The 23948-nt window shown below is 36.0% G+C and overlaps 2 non-coding genes across 2 annotated transcripts; one reads left to right on the forward strand and one right to left on the reverse strand.

The window, feature by feature from the left end:
• The first annotated feature begins 6675 nt into the window (after positions 1-6675).
• On the forward strand, positions 6676-6779 carry LOC148580020 (small nucleolar RNA R71). The gene has a single exon (XR_015896601.1). It is a non-coding gene; the product is annotated as a small nucleolar RNA R71 (small nucleolar RNA).
• A 15935-nt stretch (positions 6780-22714) lies between these two features.
• On the reverse strand, positions 22715-22823 carry LOC148580021 (small nucleolar RNA R71). Its single transcript, XR_015896919.1, has one exon. It is a non-coding gene; the product is annotated as a small nucleolar RNA R71 (small nucleolar RNA).
• Positions 22824-23948: the final 1125 nt, after the last annotated feature.

Consider the following 23948-nt stretch of genomic DNA (forward strand, 5'->3'; position numbering starts at 1 on the left):
CTGCCGTGCCTTTCTGCTGTCAGTCCTGCCGCCGAACTGTCATGGAAGAGAGAGAGAGAGAGACTGTGCGAGGGAGGAAGGCCGAGAGGAAGAAGACGCGCCATTCTTCCCAGAGCCGTCACGGGAAGGATCGTCGTTGTCGTGTAACACGCTAACTTTTAGCACCTCATGGTCATACTAAAAGTTTAGGCATTACTTACCTCTAAACCTTTTTATTTTATACTATCTTTATTTAATATTAAGCCTTTGCGAACACGAACCGGAATTTTAGTCAAGGAATCGAAAGGTCTTTACTTTAAAAATCTTAATCACAAAAATATATATACTCATATAGCAATATGTACATAGACTTATTCCAAGATTCTCAAATACAAGTCCTACCCCTCTAAAAAAATCAATGACAATAAATGGTGAGGGGAAAGTCTAAGGCTAAACCAGCTATAGAAAATACGGATACATATTTACATATAGCTCCGATGTTTAGTCGTAGCTCTACGCCAAGGATTCCTGAACCTGTTGCTGAAAGGAAAATCTATAGGGGGTGAGCACGTCGTCCTCACTTGTTCTCAGTAGGGAAAGTGAATGCCGTAAAAGTAATGAACAAAATGCGAATAAATGACTTTACTCGGTAAAACTATACTTTTCTCAAGCCTTTGAAAATACTTTTTAAGTTTACTTTAGACAATTAATTGCTTTCATTAAAATTTCTGAACTTAAAACAAAACTCATTTACAACAATAATTCTTAAACACTTTAATACGTAAACTAATAGTACCAGAGATCCAATTGAACACACAAGCAAGGCAGAATAAGGCAACTAGTAGAGTCACAGGGAAAATACAACAAGCAAAACACAACCAAATGTAAAAACGCAAACAATATGATGCATGCCTTTCCTATGCAGGCCATGAGCTCATGCGTCGGTTGTCTACCCGCAACACGACGTTACTCGGAGTGAACCCTGAATATGGTTCCTTTACTGTGTCAGTTAGACACCTTGGCATAATGGTTACTCGTGTCAGTTAGGCCTCATCATAATAACATTTTAATGTGCGTCACAGTAAGAAACAGTGCTATCAATTAGGTAGACATTCTCGCATTAGCAATCTCAGGCTATCCGTTAGGCAGGCACTTTCGCATTAGCAGTTTGGCACAAAGGCCCATTGGTGCACAAAATTGTGATCTCAATGGTGCCAAAAACTTGGTATGCACTATCATAATCTCAATTCTTCTTCACAACTTCGCACAACTAACCAGCAAGTGCACTGGGTCGTCCAAGTAATAAACCTTACGTGAGTAAGGGTCGATCCCACGGAGATTGTCGGCTTGAAGCAAGCTATGGTCATCTTGTAAATCTCAGTCAGGCAGATTCAAATGGTTATGGAGATTTGATAATTAAAATATAATTAAAATATAAAATAGGATAGAGATACTTATGCAATTCATTGGTAAGAATTTCAGATAAGTGTATGGAGATGCTTTGTTCCTTCTGAATCTCTACTTTCCTACTACCTTTATCCAATCATTCATACTCCTTTCCATGGCAAGCTGTATGTTGGGAATCACCGTTGTCAACGGCTACTTCCCATCCTCTCAGTGAAAATGGTCCAAATGCGCTGTCACCACACGGCTAATCATCTGTCCGTTCTCGATCATGTTGGAATAGGATCCATTGATCCTTTTGCGTCTGTCACTACGCCCAACACTCGCGAGTTTGAAGCTTGTCACAGTTATCCCTTCCCAGATCCTACTTGGAATACCACAGACAAGGTTTAGACTTTCCAGATCTCAGGAATGGCTGCCAATAATTCTAGCTTATACCATGAAGACTCCGATCTTTCGGAATGGAGGCTAAGAGATAAACGCTCAATCCAAGGTAGAACGGAAGTGGTTGTCAGGCACGCGTTCATAGGTTGAGAATAGTGATGAGTGTCATGGATCATCATATTCATCAAGTTGAAGTGCAAGCGAATATCTTAGAATAGGAAAAAGCTTGAATTGAATAAGAAAACAATAGTACTTTACATTAATTCATGAGGAACAGTAGAGCTCCACACCTTAATCTATGGTGTGTAGAAACTCTACCATTAAAAATACATAAGTGATAATGGTGTTCATTGGCTTCGGCCCCAGAGAGGGAACCAGAATGACCAAGACCTCGAATACAATAGTAAAAAGTCCTATTTATACTAAACTAGTTACTAGGGTTTACAGAGATGAGTAACTGATGCAGAAATCCACTTCCGGGCCCACTTGGTGTGTGCTTGGGCTGAGCATTGAGCTCTCATGTGTAGCTACTCTTTTTGGAGTTAAACGCCAGGTTGTAGCCTGTTTCTGGCGTTTAACTCCAGAATAGGGCAGGAACTTGGCGTTTGAACGCCAGTTTGCATCGTTAAAACTCGAGCAAAGTATGGATTATTACATATTGCTGGAAAACCCTCGATGTCTACTTTCCAACGCAATCGAGAGCGCGCCAATTGGGTTTCTGTAGCTCTAGAAAATCCATTTCGAGTGCAGGGAGGTCAGAATCCAACAGCATCTGCAGTCCTTCTTCAGCCTCTGAATTAGATTTTTGCTCAAGTCCTTCAATTTCAGTCAGAAAATGCCTGAAATCATAGAAAAATACACAAACTCATAGTAAAGTCCATAAATGTGATTTTATTTAAAAACTAATAAAAATATGCTAAAAACTAACTAAATCATACTAAAAACTACCTAAAAACAATGCCAAAACGCAAATAAATTATCCGCTCATCACAACACCAAACTTAAATTGTTGCTTGTCCCCAAGCAACTAAAAATCAAATAGGATAAAAAGAAGAGAATATACTATAAATTTCAAAATATCAATGAAACTTAGCTCCAATTAGATGAGCGGGACTGGTAGCTTTTTGCCTCTGAACAGTTTTTGCATCTCACTTTATCCTTTGAAGTTTAGAATGATTGGCATCTATAGGAATTCAGAATTTAGATAGTGTTACTGATTCTCCTAGTTCAGTATGTTGATTCTTGAACACAGCTACTTTATGAGTCTTGGCCGTGGCCCTAAGCACTTTGTTTTCCAGTATTACCACCGGATACATAAATGCCCCAAACACATAACTGGGTGAACCTTTTCAGATTGTGACTCAGCTTTGCTAGAGTCCCCAGTTAGGGGTGTCCAGGGTTCTTAAGCACACTTTTTTTGCGTTGGATAACGACTTTAACCGCTCAGTCTCAAGCTTTTCACTTGACACCTTCACGCCACAAGCACATGGTTAGGGACAGCTTGGTTTAGCCGCTTAGGCCAGGATTTTATTCCTTTGGGCCCTCCTATCCATTAATGCTCAAAGCCTTGGATCCTTTTTATTTTACCCTTGCCTTTTGGTTTAAAGGGTTACTGGCTTTTTCTGCTTGCTTTTTCTTTTTCTTTCTTTTTTTTTCTTTTATTTTCGCCATTTTTTTGCAAGCCTTGTTATTCACTGATTTTTCTTACTTCAAGAATCAATTTTATGATTTTTCAGATTATCAATAACATTTCTCCTTTTTCATCATTCTTTCAAGAGCCAACAATTTTAACATTCATAAACAATAAATTCAAAAGACATATGCACTGTTCAAGCATTCATTCAGAAAACAAAAAGTATTGTCACCACATCAAAATAATTAAACTAATTTCAAGGATGAATTTGAAATTCATGTACTTCTTGTTCTTTTGTAATTAAAACATTTTTCATTTAAGAAAGGTGATGGATTCATAGGACATTCATAGCTTTAAAGCATAGACACTTAGACACTAGTGATCATGTAATAAAGACACAAACATAAATAAACATAAAGCATAGTAAACGAAAAACAGAAAAATAAATAGACAAGGAGATTAAGGAACGGGTCCACCTTAGTGAGGGCGGCTAGTTCTTCCTCTTGAGGATCTTATGGAATGCTTTAGCTCCTCAATGTCTCTTCCTTGCCTTTGTTGCTCCTCCCTTATAGCTCTTTGATCTTCTCTAATCTCATGGAGAATGATGGAGTGCTCTTGATGCTCCACCCTTAGTTGTCCCATATTGGAACTCAATTCTCCTAGGGAGGTGTTGATTTGCTCCCAATAGTTTTGTGGAGAAAAGTGCATCCCTTGAGGCATCTCAGGGATTTCATGATGAGGAATTTTCTCATGCTCTTGTTGAGGTCCATGAGTGGACTCTCTTGTTTGCTCCATCCTTTTCTTAGTGATGGACTTTTGAGATGAATCTCTCCATCTCCCATGACTCGGAGTTGGAAGCAACTGCCTTCTCTTTCCACTTTCTAGAGGTTTCTCCGGCCTTAGGTGCCATTAATGGTTATGGAAAAACAAAAAGCAGTGCTTTTACCACACCAAACTTAGAGTGTTTGCTCGTCCTCAAGCAGAAGAAGAAAGAAAGGAGGAGAAGAAGAAGAAATTGAGGAGATGGAGGTGTGTGGTGGGTTCGGCCAATGTTGGGGGAAGTGTGTATGAAAAGGTGTGAAGAGGAGAGAATAAGAGGTGTGGCAGGTGGGGATCTTGTGGGGTTCACAGATCCTGAGGGGTCAAGGACTTATCATCCCTGCTCTATTGAGGCGTGCAAAAACGCCCTTAGAGTGCAATCCTGGCGTTTAATGCCAGACTGCTGCTTGTTTCTGGCGTTAAACGCCATCTTTTCTCCCTTTCTTCGCGTTTAACGCCAACTTAGTGCTCTGTTCTGGTGTTAAATGCCAGTCTGGTGCCTATTTCTGGCGTTTAACACCAGCTTGATGCTTCTTTCTGGCGTTAAACGCCAATCTGATGCTTCTTATTGGCGTTTAAACGCCAGTAAGCTTATCCTCCAGGGTGTGCTATTTTTAATGCTGTTTTTCATTCTGTTTTTTATTTTTCAGTTATTTTTGTGACTTCACATGATCATCAACCTACAGAAAATATAAAATAACAATAGATATAATTAAATAACATTGGGTTGCCTCCCAATAAGCGCTTCTTTAGTGTTAATAGCTTGACAGTGAGCTCTCATGGAGCCTCACAGATAATCAGAGCAAGGTTGGGGCCTCTCAACACCAAACTTAAAGTTTGGTTGTAGCCTCCTAACACCAAACTTAGAGTTTGATTGTGGGGGTTTTGTTTGACTCTGTATTGAGAGAAGCTTTTCATGCTTCCTCTCTATGGTTACAGAAGGAGAACCTTGAGTCTTAAGTACAAGGTAGTCCTCATTTAACTGAAGGACCAACTCTCCTCTGTCAACATCAATCACAGCTTTTGCTGTGGCTAGGAAGGGTCTGCCAATGATGATGGATTTATCCTCATCCTTCCCAGTGCATAGGATTATGAATTCAGCAGGGATGTAAAGGCCTTCAACCTTCTCTAGCACGTCCTCTACTAGTCCATAAGCCTATTTCATTGATTTGTCTGCCATCTCTAGTGAGATTCTTGCAGCTTGTACCTCAAAGATTCCCAGTTTCTCCATTACAGAGAGGGGCATGAGGTTTATCCCTGACCCCAGGTCACACAGAGCCTTTTTAAAGGTCATGGTACCTATGGTACAAGGTATGAAGAATTTTCCGGGATCCAGTTTCTTCTGAGGTAATGTCTGCCTCATTAATGCATTCAGTTCATTGGTGAACAAGGGGGGTTCATCCTCCCAAGTCTCAGTACCAAATAACTTGGCATTCAGCTTCATGATTGCTCCTAAATATTTAGCAACTTGCTCTTCAATGATGTCTTCATCCTCTTCAGAGGAAAAATATTCATCAGAGCTCATGAATGGCAGAAAGAAGTTCAATGGAATCTCTATGGTCTCTGTATGAGCCTCAGATTCCTTTGGTTCCTCAAAGGGAAACTCCTTTCTGTCCAGAGGACGTCCCATGAGGCTTTTTTCACTGGGACTCACATCCTCCTCACTCTCTCCAGGTTCGGCCATGTTGATCATGATTATGGCCTTGCACTCTCTCTTAGGATTTTCTTCTGTATTGCTTGGGAGAGTACTGGGAGGAGTTTCAGTAATCTTCTTACTCAGCTGACTCACCTGTGCCTCCAAATTTCTAATGGAGGACCTTGTTTCATTCATGAAACTTAGTGTAGTCTTGGATAGATCAGAGACTATGGTTGCCCGGCCAGAATGGCTCTGTTCAGAATTCTCTATCTATTGCTGAGAAGATGATGGAAAAGGTTTGCTATTGCCAAACCTGTCTCTTCCACCATTGTTATTATTGAAGCCTTGATTAGGCTTCTGTTAATCCTTCCATGAGAAATTCGGATGATTTCTCCATGAAGGATTATAGGTGTTTCCATAGGGTTCTCCCATGTACTTCACCTCTGCTGTTGTAGGATTCTCAGGGTCATAAGCTTCTTCTTCAAAGGAGGCCTCCTTAGTACCGCCTGATGCAGCTTGCAATTCAGACAGACTCTGAGAAATCATATTGACTTGCTGAGTCAATATTTTGTTCTGAGCCAATATGGCATTTAGAGTATCTATCTCAAGAACTCCTTTCTTCTGAGTTGTCACATTATTCACAGGATTTCTTTCAGAAGTGTACATGAATTGGTTATTTGCAACTGTTTCAATGAGTTCCTGAGCTTCTTCAGGCGTCTTCTTCAGATGAAGAGATCCACTTGCAGAGTTTTTCAATGACATCTTGGATAGTTCAGACAGACCATCATAGAATATGCATATGATGCTCCATTCTGAAAGCATGCCAGAAGGACACCTTCTGATCAATTGCTTGTATCTTTCCCAAGCTTCATAGAGGGATTCGCCTTCCTTCTATCTGAAGGTTTGGATTTCCACTCTAAGCTTACTCAATTTTTGAGGTGGAAAGAACTTTGCCAATAAGGCATTGACCAGCTTTTCCCAAGAGTTCAGGCTGTCCTTAGGTTGTGAGTCCAACCATGTCCTAGCTCTGTCTCTTACAGCAAAAGGGAAAAGCATAAGTTTGTAGATCTCAGGGTCAACCCCATGAGTCTTAACAGTATCACAGATTTGCAAGAACTCAGCTAAAAATTGATGAGGATCTTCCAATGGAAGTCCATGATACTTGCAATTCTGCTGCATTAGAGAAACTAATTGAGGCTTAAGCTCAAAGTTGTTTGCTCCAATTGCAAGAATTGAGATGCTCCTTCCACAGAAGTCAGAAGAGGGTGCAATAAAGTCACCAAGCATCTTCCTTGCATCTCCACCATTGTTGTTGGGTTCGGCCATGTCTCATTCTTTTTCAAAAATTTCTGTTAGGTCATCTCCAGAGGGTTGTGCTTTAGCTTCTCTTAGTTTCCTTTTAAGAGTCCTTTCAGGTTCAGGATCAGCTTCAAATAGAATGTCTTTATCCATGTTCCTGCTCATATGAAAAAGAAGAGAAAAGAAGAGGAATCCTCTATGTCACAGTATAGAGATTCCTTTATGTGAGTAGAAGAAGAGAAGAATAGAAGGAGGAGGTAGAGAGGGGAATTCGAACTTTAAATTAAAATAAAAAGAAAATATTTTTGTTTTTATTTTAATTATAGGTTAGTATTCAAAAATTATAAAAAGGAATAAAATTAAATTAAAATTTAAAATAATTAGTTAATTAAAAAGGATTTTGAAAAAGTGGTTAGTGATTTTCGAAAATTGGAGAGGGAAAAGTAGTTAGGTGGTTTTGAAAAAGATATGATTGAAATAGAAAAACTTTTAAAATCAAACCAAAAAGTCAAGTAGTTAATTGAAAAAGATTTGAAAATCAATTTTGAAAAGATAGGAAGTTAGAAAAGATTTTGAAATTAAGTTTTGAAAAAGATATGATTGAAATAGAAAAAGATATGATTGAAAATCATTTTGAAAAAGATTTGAAAAAGAAATTTAAAAAGATTTGATTTTTAAAATTAAAGTTGATTACTAGACTAATAAGAAATTAAAGGATATAATTCTAGAATTCAAAGATTGAACCTTTCTTAATAGGCAAGTATTAAATGTTAGTGAGATTTTCGAAAATATGAAGTAAAAATAAGAAAAAGATTTTGAAAATCAATAAAAAAATTTCGAAAAATATGTAAAAAATAAATGAAAAAGATTTGATTTTTGAAAAAGATTTGAGAAGATAGAATTTTGAAATTGAAATTGATGAGTAAAATGAGGAAAGATATATTTTTGATTTTTGGATTTTTAGTAAAGAGAGAGAAAAACACCAAATTGAAACAAAACATAAAAATTATGAATCAAAACAACTAATACATGCAAGAACACTTTGAATGTCAAGATGAACACCAAGAACACTTTGAATGTCAAGATGAACACCAAAACTTATTTTTGAAAATTTTTAAGAAAAGAAAAACATGCAGGACACCGAACTTAGAAATTTTCAAACTTTAGACATTAACAAATTGAAAATGCATATGAAAAACAAGAAAAGACACAAAACATAAAAATGCAAAGATCAAACAAAGAAGATCATCAAGAACAACTTGAAGATTATGAAGAACACCATGCATGAGTTTTCAAAATTTTTTTTTGAGAAAAAATTAAAACATGCAATTGACACCAAACTTAAAATTTGACACAAGACTCAAATAAGAAACACAAATTTTTTGGTTTTTATGATTTTATGAATTTTTTTGAAAATTTTTCGAAAATAAAAATAATAAAAACAAAAAGCTTAAAATTAAAATAAAATTGCCTAATCTGAGCAACAAAATCAACCGTCAGTTGTCCAAACTCGAACAATCCCCGGCAACGGTGCCAAAAACTTGGTACGCACTATCATAATCTCAATTTTTCTTCACAACTTCGCACAACTAACCAGCAAGTGCACTGGGTCTTCCAAGTAATAAATCTTACATGAGTAAGGGTCGATCCCACGGAGATTGTCGGCTTGAAGAAAGCTATGGTCATCTTGTAAATCTCAGTCAGGCGGATTCAAATGGTTATGGAGATTTGATAATTAAAATATAATTAAAATATAAAATAGGATAGAGATACTTATGCAATTCATTGGTAAGAATTTCAGATAAGCGTATGGAGATGCTTTGTTCCTTCTGAATCTCTGTTTTCCTACTGCCTTCATCCAATCATTCATACTCCTTTCCATGGCAAGCTGTATGTTGGACATCACCGTTGTCAATGGCTACTTCCCATCCTCTCAGTGAAAATGGTCCAAATGCGCTGTCACCGCACGGCTAATCATCTGTCGGTTCTCGATCATGTTGGAATAGGATCCATTGATCCTTTTGCGTCTGTCACTACGCCCAACACTCGCGAGTTTGAAGCTCGTCACAGTCATTCCTTCCCAGATCCTACTCGGAACACCACAGACAAGGTTTAGACTTTCCGGATCTCAGGAATGGCTGCCAATAATTCTAGCATATACCACGAAGACTCCAATCTTTCGGAATGGAGGCTAAGAGATAAACGCTCAATCCAAGGTAGAACGGAAGTGGTTGTTAGGCACGCGTTCATAGGTTGAGAATAGTGATGAGTATCACGGATCATCATATTCATCAAGTTGAAGTGCAAGCGAATATCTTAGAATAGGAAAAAGCTTGAATTGAATAAGAAAACAATAGTACTTTGCATTAATTCATGAGGAACAGCAGAGCTCTACACCTTAATCTATGGTGTGTAGAAACTCTACCGTTGAAAATACATAAGTGATAATGGTGTTCATTGGCTTCGGCCCCAGAGAGGGAACCAGAATGACCAAGACCTCGAATACAATAGTAAAAAGTCCTATTTATACTAAACTAGTTACTAGGGTTTACAGAGATGAGTAAATGATGCAGAAATCCACTTCCGGACCCACTTGGTGTGTGCTAGAGCTGAGCATTGAGCTTTCATGTGTAGATACTCTTTTTGGAGTTAAACACCTGGTTGTAGCCTGTTTCTGGCGTTTAACTCTGATTTGCAACCTGTTTCTGGCGTTTAACTCCAGAATAGGGCAGGAACTTGGCGTTTGAACGCCAGTTTGCGTCATCAAAACTCGGGCAAAGTATGGACTATTACATATTGCTGGAAAGCCCTGGATGTCTACTTTCCAACACAATTAAGAGCGCGCCAATTGGGTTTTTGTAGCTCCAGAAAATCCATTTCGAGTGCAGGAAGGTCAGAATCCAACAGCATCTGCAGTCCTTCTTCAGCCTCTGAATCAGATTTTTGCTCAAGTCCCTCAATTTCAGCCAGAAAATACCTAAAATCACAGATAAACACACAAACTCATAGTAAAGTCTATAAATGTGATTTTTATTTAAAAACTAATAAAAATATACTAAAAACTAACTAAATCATACTAAAAACTACCTAAAAACAATGCCAAAAAACGTATAAATTATCCGCTCGTCACCCATTCAACATACAATTTGCTATCAGTTAGGCAGACATTCCCGCATTTTCAATCTTAGGCTATCAGTCAGGCGGGCACTTCGGCATTAGCACTTTGGCACAAGACCTATTTAACATACACTTTTCAAGTATCTATCTTATTCATTCTTTCTCATTCTCTTCCTCTTAAGTATCTATTTCCTTCATTAGTTCTCGTTTTCTTTATTTTTATTATGACTCCACATCACCAATTACATACCCACTCCTCTGCATCACCTACATTATTAAACGTACCTCTGCATCACTGTTAATTACACATACCTCCGCATCACCAAATAATCAATTACACCTATGCATCACCACCTATTCACTCATCTATTATAATCTTAAATTGATTAGTTTTTAAATAATCAAACTTCGTAACGTTTAATAAAAACTCTTTTTCTTAATAAATCGAACTCAAATTATAACTTAAAACAAAAATCTTTTTTAAATAGATTAAACTTAAAACATAGTACTTTTCTTGATAATTTGAAAATAAACTATTTTGAACCCTAAATCCAGTTTTCTTTTAAATAATGCTTTAAGCAAAGTCTCGGAGTTTTGCAAAAACTTTTGTAGCATTTTCTCTGAAATTCGGGCTTTGCCACCCTTCAAGGATTCCAACCAAACCATTTCTCAACCTTTCCAAATGTCAAATAATTTTTCAGTAATTAAAACATTTTCTTTGAAGCTAAGCCACTTTCCATTTTAATAAAATTCAGCTCCCTTTCAGTTTTTTTACAATTGAATCAAACCAATATTTTCTCAAACTCTTTCTAACGATTTCAAACCCAAGTCACTCCTTAGTATAAATTTATAATTCAAACATTGAATACAAAACCATTTTCTCAATATGAGTAAAAATGTAAACCAATTCTTTTTCTAACATAGAGTTATTTCTCAAAATAAGCTTGTAAATCAGGTTTTCAAAATAAAATCACTTTTTCGTATATTTTTTTTACAAGAATTCGGACAAAACCTCCTTTTAAAAATTGACTTCACCACCCTCACGACTCCCTCACTTCCATCATTCTTTAACTTACTCAATTCAAACCAGTACTCAATTCAAAATCAATCAAATTACATACCAAAATCACAGCCAATCATTCACACAAAGAAATCTAATCTCAATAATATTATAATTACTAACATATTTGTAATTATTTAGTATATTTTTGGGCATTTTTAAATTAAAAACTGTCAATTATAAAATAAAATTCCCTACCTCCGTATGAAATCAAAACAATGGAAACTCTAGAGAAGTTTTCTGACCGAGCTGCTGAAGAAGAAAACGTCAGAAATCGTATGTGCCTCCTAGAACTCCAATTGGCTGAATTCAAGGAGAAGGGGAACTATGTCATCGTCAGCTTCTACCGAACAAAAGTGACGCTAATATGGATAGGAGCAAGATACAAACACTTTTATCGTATTAAATTTTTTTTATTGGAATTACTGATGAGGGAAAAACGATTCCACACAAACTCACCGGTAAGTGTACTGGGTCGCATCAAGTAGTAAAACTCACAAAAGTGAGGTTGATCCCACAGGGATTGATGGATTGAGCAACTTTAGCATGGTGATAAATTTAGTTAAGCAAATATTTGATGATTTTTGGTGAAACTTGATTTACAAAAACTAAAATGCAAATAAACTAAAGTGCATAATGAAAATTGACAGAATCTTAAAGTGCAAAAGGAGTAAATTCCAGAAACTTAAAGTGCAAGAAATTAAAAGAGCTGAAACTTAAATTGCAAGAAAGGTAAATTGCAGAAACTTAAAGTGCAAGTAATTTAAATTGCAAAATCTAAACTGCTAAGAAACTTAAATTGCATGAATAATAAAGGGATTTGGGTATTGGAAATCAAAACAAAACTGAAAAATGTAACTGTAGCAAATTAGACAAATCTAAACGGAAGTAATTCAGAAAGATTGATCAATCAGAAAATTGCAGAAGAAGCAAAACAACATGAAGACTTAATTAAATTCTAGAATCCTAAAAGAGAAATGAACAATGGCAGAAGAATATTGAAACAGCAAAAAAACTAAGATCTCAATTGCTCTCTTAACAAAACAAAAAAGAAGAAATTGTAGAGGAAAGCAAAACAGAAGGAAAACTAAGATCAGATCTCAAATTCTTAGAATTATAAAAAGAAAAAGTAAAAGATGACTTCAGAAGAATTCTTCAATCCCAATTCCCAGACCCAAAACAGAAAATAGAAGTTGCAGAAGAAGAAAAACAAAACAGAAAGGAAAATTCAGATCTGATCTCTATTTCTAAAATTCTAGAAAATGAAAATTAAAAGAGAGCTCCCTAATGAAATCAAATTCTTCTCCATTTATACACTTTCTATTTCAGTGCTCAGGTACTTGGAGTGGGCTTTTTGGCCTGTGAAGAAGTGGATCAAAATGGCACTTGGTTGCTGCTTCCAGAGGAATGTTGCGTTCTCTAAGTGAGCATAGCGTTCATTCATCCACGCGTACGCGTCTCTGATGCGTGCGCGTCCTTTTGCCTTTTTGCTCATCGACGCGAACGCGTCACGTACGTGTGCGCATCACTATCAATCTTTAGCTCCCACCATGCTCGCGCGCCCCTTTTACACGTACGCGTGCTTCAATAGTGTTCTCTTATTGAGCACTACGTTTGCTTAATGAACGCTGGCCATGCGTGCGCGTCCTTTGCGCGTGCGCGTGGGTAGCAAAACATCAAGTGCAGGCTTCAGCTCCAACCACGCGTTCGCGTGGTTCCTCCCAGGTGCTCCATCGACTCGTGCGCATCATGCACGCGTGCGCGTTGATTTCAAAACTTCACCTCCAAATTTGAATATGCCCAAAAACGCTGAGTCAATGAACGTAGCGCTCTTTTTGAAAATGAGTGCCAACCACTACCATGCGTACGCATCATGCACGCGTACGCGTGGGTCTTCAAATTTCATTGCCTGATACGTAAGCGTCCTGTACGCATGCGCGTCGCTACTGAGCGTAGCGTTCTTTCTTTGAATGCAACGTTATCCTGCAGTGCTTCTCCTTCTCTTCATTTTCTCGCCTAAAATCAACCAAACAAGCAATCAAAGTCTCACCAAAATCATAAGAATTTGCCTCATTCATAATAATCACTTAAATCTTGCATAAATCTCATGATTTTGTATAAAATAAATGATGTTTGATTGAATCAAAATAATCATGAAATTTCACTCCAACCACTAACTTATTGTGCAAGAAAGTGCATAAAACCTAATGAAACAAATGAAAAATACTTGTGAAACTAGCATAAGATGACTTGTCACCACAACACCAAACTTAAATCTTGCTTGTCCCTAAGCAAGCACTAAAACATGAGAAGAAATGAAAGAAATCAGAAAAGCATATATGTCCTTATTTAGCAGGTAATTGAATTTGGTTCATGGGGTTTTATGCAGATGTAATTGAAGCTCTACTTTTATTAGATTTCAGGATTGAAATGTCCCTTAAGTGCTGACTAAAGTTGCTGCTGTGAACTCGATTATTGATTGATCCTTGTTAACTTTTTCTTTCTTTCTCTTGTTTCAGAAACTTATTTCTCCATTGTAGCTCAGTGTCAAGTGTTGCACGCAGCTTTTTGGCCCAATTTTTCTCAACACCTTTTCACTACAGACACTTGGCTCACACTTCTTCTTAGGACCATTGATGCCCAGCACCTCTTTGGGTTACTAAATGCTTTGTAATTAGGTTGCTCTTGATGGTGGATTTTTAGTTGGTAATCCCGGGTTAATTAATCCAAGTTACCAAGTTTTAAAATACTCCACAGAACCTAATAGTCCAAGCAGATCTTAATACAATAGCATCACAGGCATGTGTCCTAAGGTCCAAGCTATTGGTGTCTAGCCTTATTATCCGTTTCTTTCATTTTTGGTTGCCAATTCTTGGCTTTTCTTCCTTTCCTTTCTTGCTCTTTCTTTTTCCAAGGATAATTATTAATTGAAGGATTTACAACAGCAACTAAGTTCACACTACAAGGGATCATCCTAACCTTTATCCTTTATTAGTGAGCTTACTTTATCAATCAAACATATATACCACCACTGAACTTTATTATCATTCCTACCACATTGGCTATTCACTTTCTGTTTTAACATTTTTCTCTTATTCATGCAAAGGGGAACAAGACATATATTCAAGCAAGATGAGTGATGCAGACACTTATACTAGAACATCTAATTGAATAATAACCGGACAGTAAACTAGCAGAGTGCAGATAAGGGTAAACTTATCAGAAAGGGGAACAATTAAACTTTCAACTAAAGCACAGCAGATATAAACAATTGAGTAACAATACAACCTTTTGGTATCCTTTTGCTTAGTCTTTCATCCTCCTTCTTAGCTTTTATGTTTTTCTTGCTGATGATGTATAGTCCTTCCAAAAAGTTGAATAGTTTTCTGCACTGGTAGTGAAAGTTGCTTGTCCCCCAAGCACTTGAAAAATGGTTAATATGAATAAATATTTGTAGGCTTTTGAACTTACTTTGGTGTGTGAACACCAAACTTAGTCCCTTGCCAATACCTCTTATGTAATAAATCAACCATATATATGAAACCTTGTGCCTTTGCTGAAGGGAAGAAAACTAAAAACTAGAAGACAATGGTTGAGTAGTTTCCCTGATTGTTCGGAGCTAGTAACCATTTATGCAACGGGTTGAAATGTGTTTTTAAATGAAATTTTTGGTGGAACACCAAAATTTGCATCATTCATTCACCCTTAAATTGTTTTGGTGTGCAACACCAAATTTAGCTCCTTGCAATACAGATAAATCTACTTAACCCTTTTATTGAAATAGTTAGGAAAAGAAAACTACCTCTGGTTGGGTTGCCTCCCAACAAGCGCTTGTTTATCATCTTTAGCTTGATGTCCTTCTTCTTTATTTATCCCAACTCATGAACACTTTCTTCTTTGTTCCAAGATCCTCCCAGATAATTCTTAGCTCTTTGACCATTTGCTGTGATTATGTCCTTTGTTGCTTCATTCAAAAGTTCAAGGCTTCCATGTGGGAAAACCTTGGTTATCAGATAAGGGCCAGTCTATTTGGACTTGAGTTTGCCAGGAAAAACCTTGAGCCTGGAATTACATAAGAGCACTTGTTGTCCTGGTTTGAACTCTCTTTTCAAGATTTTCTTGTCATGCCACTTTTTAGCTCTGTCCTTGTATATCTTTGCATTCTCATAAGCTTCCAATCTGAATTCATCTAGCTCATTGAGTTGCAGTAACCTTTTCTCTCCTGCTACTTGAGAATCAAGATTGAGGAGCTTAGTGGCCCAGTAAGCTTTATGTTCTAACTCTACAGGAAGGTGACAAGATTTACCATAGATTAGCTGAAATGGTGACTTTCCAATTGGGGTTTGAATGCGGTTCTATATGCCCATAGAGCATCATCCAACTTTCTGGCCCAGTCTTTCCTTGTAATCCCAACTGTCTTTTCCAAGATTCTCTTTAACTCCCTATTTGCCAATTCAACCTGCCCATTAGTTTGAGGGTCGTATGGTGTGGCTACTTTGTGAATTACTCCATATTTGTGGAGCAACTTTTCCATCTGTCTGTTGCAAAAGTGGCTGCCACCATCACTAATAAGGCCTTTAGGCACCCCATATCTAGTGAAGATGTGTCTCCTAAGAAATTGAAGAACAATTAGTGCATCATAGGTAGTTGTTGCTATGGCTTCCACCCATTTGGAGACATATTCCACTGCTACCAAAATGTATTTGAAGGAATAGGATGGAGGAAAGGGGCCCATGAAATCTATACCCCATAGATCAAACAGTTCCACTTCCAAGATGAAGTTTTGAGGTATTTCATTCCTCTTTGTCAACCCTCCAGCTCTTTGACATTCATTGCATTGGTGCACAAATTCTCTGGCATCTTTGAATATAGTTGGCCAATAAAACCCACTTTGAAGCACTTTAGCTGCTGTTCTTTCTGGCCCAAAATGTCCACCATAAGCTGAACCATGATAGTGCCACAATATGTCTCTCATCTCATTTTCAGGAATGCACCTTCTAATCATCCCATCTGGACACCTCTTGAACAAAAATGGCTCGTCCCACAAGAATTTCTTGGCTTCATTACACAACTTCTTCACTTGTTGCTTGGTAAACTCTTGAGGAATCTTCCTTCCCTCCTTATAGTTTGCAATGTCAGCAAACCAAGGTGCCTGCTGGATTTGAAGAAGATATTCATCTGAGAATTTTTCATTCACTGGTTGTGGTGTATCTTGGTTAGCTTCCCGTGATAGTCTTGACAAATGGTCTGCCACTTGGTTCTCATTCTCTTTCCTATCTCTCACTTCAATGTCAAATTCTTGTAGCAGCAACACCCACCTAATAAGCCTTGGCTTTGAATCCTGTTTAGACATGAGATACTTGAGAGCAGCATGATCAGTATATACTATAATTTTTGAACCAATCAAGTATTGTCTAAATTTATCAAATGCATATACAATTGCCAAGAGCTCCTTCTCAGTGGTGGTATAGTTTTTCTGTGCTTCATTGAACACCTTGCTGGCATAATATATAACATGATGCAGCTTGTCTTTCTTTTGCCCCAATACAGCACCAGTTGCAAAGTCACTTGCATCACACATGAGTTTAAAAGGCAATTCCCAATCTGGGGGTGTGATGATTGGTGCTGTAATGAGTTTTCTTTTTAAGGTTTCAAAGGCATGCTTGTAATTGTCATCAAAGATGAAGGGATTGTCAATCACTAGCAGATTGCTCAGTGGTTTGGCTATTTTTGAAAAATCTTTCATGAAAAAGCTTACGAAGAGTTTAATCGCGTTTTGCTTATACGATTTTGTTGTTATATTAGTTAATTACTATTTATTTTTCCCTCATTATTAATATTGTATCTTGTAAAGAGGGTTAGGAGTTTTGATGGTTATGTTTGTAAGTTATGGTATAAAGAACTTAGTTATTGTGTGTGTGTGTGTGTGTGTGTGTGTGTGTGTGTGATTGATTTGTATATATGTATGTGCATTTTCAAACATAAAGTATCTCCGATTTTTTTAAAGAATAGTTTATATGGTTCAAGTTTTTCAAAGGCTCCTATTTTAATATTAAGTATATGAAAGTCATCATAATACTCCTTACTATCAGAGTGGCGTAGCCGGAAGCGTGACATTTTGGTAGTAAGAGTGTTACATCATTAATCAATTTTGAGAAATTCTCAAAGAAGGAAAGCTCTATTCTATATCTCAGTTCACGGTAGTTCCAAATATTGGTTCTACAAAAGTTGTGAAGCATCGATATAGGTTGCTATTCCGGTCTGAGACTGAGGTTATTTCAGTTTTTGATGTTCATTTTTCCAGAGGCTGCATATTCATTAGAGATTGTTGAGAGTGTTGTTCAAATGAAACAAGATTCAGTATTTTTTATCGGTATAAATATGATTTTCTAACTTAAATCTATTCTAATCACAAATAAATTGTATAAATATCTTATAAAACATCATTGTGTCTTAAAATCTATCTATTATAGGTGATTTGATGTTATGGGTCTTCTGATTAGTGTTCGTGAATATTCTGATGTAGAAGTTGATAATAAAAAAGGCTTAAATTGGTTCTCTCCAATTATATTCAAATGGGTTAGTATTTCTTTTTAATTGTGTATTGCGTACTATGATTTTTATAATATTATTTGGACTTTTTTGGTCTTTATATGTTCATATTAATGCTGTTATTGATGATTAAATTAGTTATTATTTATTTTTAACACATCACATTGTAGCTCTTATCTCACCTGTAATTTATTTAGAGATTTTTTAACAAAGATGCAGTTAACTCTTTTAAATGTTGTCTCACAACTGCCTATTATTTTACTCCAATCTGTGAAGGTCAAGATTTATAAAGGTATCCTATATTTTTTATTTTTAAAATTATTGTTCCATGAAATAAATACAAAATATGACGCCGAATAAATTATGTTACACTTGACCTACATAAATTATATGAAATATATATTAGGTGTTATATTTGAAATATATTGTGTGAATTAAGTCAATGTATAAATTATATCAGGTGTTAAAAATATATTTGCTTTGGCTCATTTTTTAATCAAAAATAGGAAAGGCTGTAGTACAAAACGTAATAGATTGCAGCAATATCATAGTCAATCTTGACATCTCAGAGGCTCTGTGTTTTGTTAATAGGTTTGTGTTGATGTTTGTTCTAAGTGGATGATGCGTATTTTGTGTATATTGACATTAATGTTTGTACTTAATTACTTTTTTATGATAATGAACGTGTAGATTGAATGCGTTTGACTTGTAACACCCTACCACATAGAGTCTTACGCTTAAGTCATAAAGAAGAGGTGGCGAGATATTACGTTTTCTAAAAGTTAAGGACGTATCTAAATATAGTTGAAAAAATTTATATCTAAGAGCCTTGAAGGAGAAGCTAAGCAAAAGTGTAAGCAGAAAATCACATCACACATGTAGGATACACGTAAAAAGAATAAAATAGTGTGTAAGGAAAGATAACATAGATATATAGGGATCAGAGTACCAAAAATACAAAATATCAAGCTCCAGACTCGACCTGTGAAGCTAAGGCCGGCTGAAGTATAAATATATTTATATATCCCAAAAGTTTAACCCAAAAGACAAGATAAACACCTGTTTTTCTAAAATAGCCTCTAGCGGGATAAAATATAAATATACATATGGAGAATCTATATACATAAATACATAGGCTAAAATCAACATATAACATCCCAAAAGACAATATTTTTGCTTGCATAGAGATCTCCAGACGCTCAACGAGGTACATCTCGACCAGCATCTGAAAAATAGCAGAAAACATGAATGAAATGAGAACCAGGGGTTCTCAGCATGGTAAAGGTACCCGCATAGGTAATATATAAGATCCCCAGAAAGACAGAAGCATTCCTAGAACTCCGACACTCAGATTTCAGTTTAAAAGATCCAACTAAACCATAAATTAGGCAAGTTATCTAAGATATTCAAGTTCTAAATCTAACTTTAACCTAACACTTTACTTTCTATCTCCTCCAACCCTCTGAATCACTGGTGGAACAACTCCCTCCCTCCTCCCCTCACTCCTCCACTGAGAGGGGTCTCTCAGAAAACATACACATACAATACAAGCAAGAAAAATACAAATAGAATACAAAGCAAATAGGCAATTAGCAGATAAGTATAGTTAAACAATTAGGCAAACTAAGCTAATGCACACTCAAGCAAAACATACAAATGCATATGATGTATGCCTGTCTTACCGCTGATGAGTCTCATCTGTTAATTATATAGCCAACCCGACATGTTCCGGTAGCGAACCGTTGGACAGTCCCTCTGTGCGCGCATCCCCAAGCTCAAAAATAATATCCTTGGAATCAAACACCAAGCTCAACAATATATATATATGCATGCCCATAGGGGAACCCGAAGAGTTAAAGAGCCTAGTTACATCTTGCGACAGAAGATCAGTAAAGTATCGAGTTTCAACTTGGAGCAAGTGGTGATTAGCTACTACATCTACCCAGAAAAACTCGTATCTCAGATAATAAAAGTGCATAAGCTATATAATCATTCAATATCAATCAATCATCATCAAGTTAGCCTTTATTCATTTCATATTTAGTATCTTCGCACTTTATAGACATAAATCATCACTTCATAATCTTTCTTCACTATCAGGTTAATTCCCTTTTTAGGTTCACCCCACTCCCTATAATTAGAAACTAGGTATTGGACCTTAGAAGGTAATTATAGAGGTTTGAAAAGCTAGATGATTGGTTAAACATTTGAAAATGTCATTTTTTACCAAAACAGGGGTTATGAAATTAGAAATTGATGAGCGGATATTTTATACGCTTTTTGGCATCATTTTCGTATAGTTTTTAGTATATTTTGTTTAGTTTTTATTAAGTTTTTATAGGTTTTAGTGTTAAATTAATATTTTTGGAATCTACTATGAGTTTGTGTGCTTTTGTGCAAGTTCAGGTATTTTCTAGCTGAAATTGAGGAGCTGGAGCAAAAGTCTGATTCAGAGACAGAGAAAGCACTGTAGATGCCGTTCGGATCTGACCTCCAAGCCTTAACCAATTCCTTATCCTTGTTTACCTCTCAATTCACAAAGCATTTTATACCCTTTTTCTTTATTTCCCTTTTTTACATGTCAACTTAGTTTAGATCTTACAAATACAAATTAAGCCGATTCTTCTATCTGCCTGACTATGACCTGCAAGATAACCATAGCTTGCTTCAAACTACAATCCTCGTGGGATCGACCCTGACTCACTCAGGAATTACTTGGATGACCCAGTGCACTTGCTGGTTCAGTTGTACGAAGCGTGGGGATTCGCACACCAAGTTTTTGGCACCATTGCCGGGGATTGTTCGAGTTTGGACAACTGACGGATTATCTTGTTTCTTAGATCAGGTATTTATTTTCTTCTTCTTTATTTTTTGAAAAATATTAAAAACCTTTTCAAAAATATTTTTCTTTTCTTTGTTTAATCTTTGTTCTTGGTATTGAGTCTTACCTGTTTCTTGTTTTCCTTTCCAAAAATTTCAAAACTTTTTCAAAAACCTTTTTCAAAAATTTTTATTTTCAAGAATCCTTAGCTTTCTTTATTAATCTTTGTTTTTGTTTGAATCTTTTGTTCTTGTTCTTGTTGAGTTTTTCGAAAATCTTGAGTCTTTCTTTCAAAAAAATTTTCAAAAATAGTTTCTTTGGTTAAATCTTGTGTCAAATCTTTAAGTTTGGTGTCTTCTTGTGTGTTTTCTTTAGTTTTTTGAAAATTTTGTTCCTGGTTTTTAAAAATTTTAAGTTTGGTGTCTTTTACATGTTCTTATATTCTTTAAATCTTTTGAGTCTTGTTCTTGGTGTTCTTCTTAATCTTCAAAGTATTCTTGTGTTTTCTTTTTGTTTTGATCTTAAAAATTTTTAAGTTTGGTGTCCCTATATGTTTTTCTTTAAATTTTTCGAAAACTAGGTGGTTTTGATCTAAAAATTTTAAGTTTTATGTCTTTTACTTGTTTTTCTCTCTCTTCATTAAATTCAAAAATAAAAAATATCTTTTCTATCTTATCTCTTAATTAATTTTCGAAAATCATCATTAAAAATTCAGATTTTAATTTTAAATTTTTATCTTATGTTATCTTAGTTTCAAAAATAAAAAATCAAACCTTTTCAAAATCATATCTATTTCAAAAATCTTATCTTTTTCAAAATTTAAAATTTTATCTTATCTTATTTCAAAATTCAAAATTCAAATTTCAAAATTTAAAATTTTAAAATTTCAAATTTCAAACTTTAAAATCAAATCTTTTTCAAAATCAAATTTCAAATCTTATCTTTTTCAAATCCTTTTCAAATCTTTTTTAAACCCTTATCTTATCTTTTCTAATTTCAATTTTTAAAATCAAATCTTTTTCAAATCTTTTTAATTTCTTATCTTATCTAATTTCAAATTTTTAAATTTAAATCTTTTCTAACCTTCTATCTTATCTCACTTTCAAATCTTTCTTAATTAATTGCTCATTTTCTCTCTCTTCTTTTTCGAAACTTCCCAACAAACTTTTCTCTCTTCTAATTTTCAAAAATTCTTTTCTATTTCTCTCTCCTCTTTTTTGAAAATTCACTAACTAATTTTCAATTTTTTTAAATTAATTAACCTTAATTTTCAAAAATTAAAAATAAATAAAATAAAATAAAAAATATTTTAATTCTTATTTATCTCTTTTTATTTCTAATTCTATTCTTCTCTCACTTCTTCTATCTTTATTCTATCTTCCTCTGCTTTCTTCACATCTCACTGGGAGTTCTCTACCCTACTTCTGGCATAGAAGCTTCCTTTCTTTCTTTCTTCCTTTTCTTCTTTTCTTGTTTATGACCAGGAATAGGGAGAAAGAACCCCTCTTTAATCTTGATCCTAAACTTGAAAGGACTTTAAAGAAAAGCTTACAACAAGCTAGAACACAACACTCCAGAAGAGACGTTTCATAAGATCTTAAACAAGAGATTGAAGACATGGCCAAACCTGAAGGAGATGCCAGAAAGGTTCTTGGTGACTTCACCATGCCTACCTCTGACTTTTATGGCAGAAGTATCTCTGTACCTACCATTGGAGCTAACAATTTTGAGTTTAAGCCTCAGTTAGTCTCTCTTCTACAACAGAACTATAAGTTCCATGGACTTCCAATAGAAGATCCACATCAGTTCTTAGCTGAATTCTTGCAGATCTGTGATACTGTTAAGACCAATGGAGTAAATCCTGAGGTCTACAAACTTATGCTCTTTCCCTTTGCTGTAAGAGACAGAGCTAAGATATGGTTGGTTTCTCAACCAAAAGAGAGCTTAGACTCTTGGGAAAAGCTGGTTAATGCTTTTCTGGCTAAATTCTTTCCCCCTCAAAGGATGAACAAAATCAGAGTGGAAGTTCAAACCTTCAGACAAAGAGAAGGTGAATCCCTCTATGAAGCTTGGGAAAGATACAAGCAACTGATCAGGAGATGTCCTCTTGACATGCTCTCAGAATGGTCTATCATAGGCGTGTTCTATGATGGTCTGTCTGAGATGTCCAAAATCTCATTGGACAGCTCTACAGGTGGATCACTCCACCTGAAGAAAATGCCTGCAGAAGTAAGAGAACTCATTGAGATGGTTGCAAACAACTAATTCATGTACACTTCTGAAAGAAATCCTATAAACCATGGGACCTCTCAAAAGAAAGGAGTTCTTGAAGTTGATACTCTGCATGCCATATTGGCTCAGAACAAGATCTTGACCCAACAAGTCAATATGATCCCTCAGCATTTGACTGGAATGCAAACTGCAACTGGCAGTACTCAGGAAGCTTCTTCTGAAGTAGAAGCTTATGATCCTGATCACCCACCATAGAGGAGGTGAATTACAGGGAAGAACCCTATGAAAACACCTACAATTCTTCATGGAGGAACCATCCTAACCTTTCATGAAAGGATCAACAGAAGTCTCAACAAGGCTTAAATAATAATCAAGGTGGAAGGAACTAGAATAGGTTCAACAATAGACCACCATTCCCATCTTCTCAAGGGAACATGGAAACCCCTAAGCAAAGCTTCTCTGACTTAGTCACTCTGGTTTTCAGCCTCTCTAAGACCACTCATAGTTTCATAAATGAAACAAGGTCCTCCATTAGAAATTTGGAGGTACAAATTGGTCAACTGAGCAAGAGGATCCCTGAGACTCCTCCTGACACTCTTCCTAATAACATTGAAGTAAACCCAAGAGAATAGTGTAAGGCCATCACCTCTGAGGTAGAGGCCAAATCTGGAGAGAATGGGAAGGCATTGAACGCTAGTGAGGAGACCCTCACTGGGCGTTGATGAATCCATATTTGATTATGATTTTTTGGTTAGAATTGAATGGATTTCATCATATAAACTTGCACTTATTCCCTTGAATAGCATGCTTTTGAACTTTCCTCCCAAATTGTGCTTGATTATGAAAATATGCTCTTTTGTTCCCAATTTGATCAATTTTATTCCATTTGCCTTCCATTCGATGCCTTGATGTTGTTTGTGAGTAATTTTAGGTGTATAAGGTAGGAATGGCTTGGAGAAAATGGAAGAAGAGCATGCAAAGTGGAGGAAGCATGAGGAATCAAAGGAGATGA

Source organism: Arachis ipaensis, chromosome B10 (genome assembly GCF_059453495.1).
Source record: "Arachis ipaensis isolate K30076 ecotype BB chromosome B10, ASM5945349v1, whole genome shotgun sequence".
In the NCBI taxonomy this organism is placed as follows: domain Eukaryota; kingdom Viridiplantae; phylum Streptophyta; class Magnoliopsida; order Fabales; family Fabaceae; genus Arachis; species Arachis ipaensis.